Source organism: Lacerta agilis, chromosome 14 (assembly GCF_009819535.1).
Source record: "Lacerta agilis isolate rLacAgi1 chromosome 14, rLacAgi1.pri, whole genome shotgun sequence".
NCBI lineage: Eukaryota > Metazoa > Chordata > Lepidosauria > Squamata > Lacertidae > Lacerta > Lacerta agilis.
The window spans coordinates 21,243,126-21,245,524 of NC_046325.1; the positions used below are offsets into that span (position 1 = coordinate 21,243,126).

The 2,399-nt window shown below is 51.6% G+C and overlaps 1 long non-coding RNA gene across 1 annotated transcript; it reads right to left on the bottom strand.

Annotated features, from left to right (window-relative positions):
* Window positions 1–211: 211 nt before the first annotated feature.
* On the bottom strand, window positions 212–1,783 carry LOC117058659. Its single transcript, XR_004427871.1, has 2 exons — window positions 1,595–1,783; window positions 212–511 (listed from the first exon to the last, which is right to left on the bottom strand). It is a non-coding gene; the product is annotated as an uncharacterized LOC117058659 (long non-coding RNA).
* Between the last annotated feature and the right edge of the window lie 616 nt (window positions 1,784–2,399).

Here is a 2,399-nt window from a genome sequence, read left to right on the forward strand (position 1 = left end):
TCCGGAACGGATCGCGTACATAACACGGGGTGCCACTTTACTAGGTATTTAAAGGACTTGAGGCACAGTCCAATGACACAAACTTGCACAACATTTGATTATGTTAACTTATATGCATAGACGCATCTGGAAAATTAAGATGGTACATTGATGGAGTCTCAGCAGCATTGAGATGTGCAGGGTGCCCAGTTGACCTATAGGTTTTGTCGTCTTTAAAGGAAGGTTTTACACAAGAGAGAGGAGGAACATGGGATCTGTAGCCCACCACAACAGGCCCAGGGCTTGGGTCCCCTCAGCCACTTTCTAACAATGCCCCTGGGATTAAGGAGTGTCGCTTTCATACAAAATGGCGGAAGCCTCAGGAGTCAAGTGATCTGCCACATTTTCATATACTTACCTAAATGGAGGTCTTCATTTTAAGACTATCGGCGAGTGAAATGGAGTGTGGATCCTGTCACTATCATCCTTTCAAAATGGCAGCTGGCAGCATTATGGGCCATCTCTTCAATAACTAATCCTACAAAGAACAACGCTGTGAGTTAACAGGGCTCCTTGACCCTATGCAAAAACAGGAGAAAACATTTTAAAAATATGACTCTGTAGGCCACACAAACACATGCAATGTGGTGTTGTCTACTGATGATATTCCCCAACACCCCACCGCAGGAAATCCACCACAATATACGGCATGTAACCCATGCTCCAGTCATCTTAGAAAAATATATATATCTCTCCACCAATCTACAATGGGCAAATGCCCTAAGCGGCTTCTCCTTTGAGAACAACTGACAGACAAAACAGCCCTACCTTGAAGGCACAAAAATTCAAAATACCCCTGGGACTACTGGATTTCAGCAAGACCTGCTGAAATTAACCCAGCAGTTGACACCTCACATAACATTTGGGAGGTTTACCAGGTTTGTGGAAGGTGGAGAGCACAGTAGGTACCGAAAGACAGAACCTAAAGCATATGGTGATGGATTTTGCTACTTCTGTTTGTTTGTTTGTTTATTAAAAAAATGTTAAACCCCCCCATCCCAATTCTATCCTGCCTTTTTTCTTTTATTTAGGTAAGGAAATGCGGGTGGCAGATCAAATGGCATTACAGCCGTCATCCCGCTGAGCGGAGGGGAGAGATTGGAATTCCCATATCCTGTTTCACAAACTGTGTGTAGCACTTCTGAATCCACTGCTAAGAAGGAAAAAGAGACGGAAGGCAGAGCGGGCACACGCACCACCCCGGCATTGCTAAAATAAAATAAAATAAAATAAAATAAAATAAAATAAAATAAAATAAAATAAAATCAGGTTCCCCACTTCCTCCCTGGGGCAAGCCAAGGATCCCACGTCCCTCTTTCCACCTCAGTGGGGAGGGCTCTCCTTTCTGACCCTCCCCTTCGGAGGAAGGCTCAGGTGTTGCCATGGGTGCACTGGCAGCCTTTGGGGATCGGGGTTCACGGAGCCGCGCCCGAGAGGGGCTGCACCGCCTCCCTCTGTGGGCGCCCTAGGATGGGGTGGCGCGGACCCCTTCCTCGCCTGCCTGCGGGAGCCGCGAGAGAGCGGGGGGGGGGCGGCGATCCTTGCCGCGACTCACCCTGCGGAGCCGCCCGCCTCCTCTGTCTCGCTCCTCCTTCCTCCGCCCCTTTCTCGCAGGCGCCGCTTCGGAGCTCCCCCAACCCGACCCCTTCCTGGAGGACACGCGATCGCACCAAGAGCTGGGCAGCCCTCCTCTTCCTATCTGCAGACCCGGCAGCACTTCCAGGCGGCAGCAGCTGCAGCAGTAACGCTGATGCATGTCTTAGCAGCATCCCCCCCCCAACACACACACCCCGCTTGCTTTCCATCGCAAGTGCGCATGCACCGTCTCGCTGCCCCCCCCCCCCCACGCTCCGCATTGGATTCCGCAATGGATCAAGCACCGAGCAACTTCTCTTCGCTCTCCCTCCCGCGCCACTGGTCGCCCCTTTGTTTGCTGCATAGGAGCCAACGCCGAGGGGCCCTTAGCCCCGCCACAGTAAAATATTTGAGCAACCCCCCCATTAGTGGGCATTGTCATGCAAATGATGTGCCGCGTCTTCTGATCGATTCCGCGGGGCGGGGCTGACCTCCCTCTACCCCCTCCCATCAGAATCGTACAGTTGGAAGGGACCCCCAGAGTCATCTAGTCCAGCCCCCAGCAATGCAGGAATCTCCGCTAAAGCATCCATGGCAGAAGGCCATCCAGCCTCTGCTTGGAAACCTCCAAGGAAGGAGAGCCCAGCACCTCCTAAGGGAGACTGTCGAACAGCTCTTAAGGGTCAGAAAGCTCTTTCTGATATTTAGTCGGAATTTACTTTGCATGAAACCAGCGTGGCTGGTCAAGGGCTGGTGAGCATTGTAGTCTGACAGTGTCAGATTTA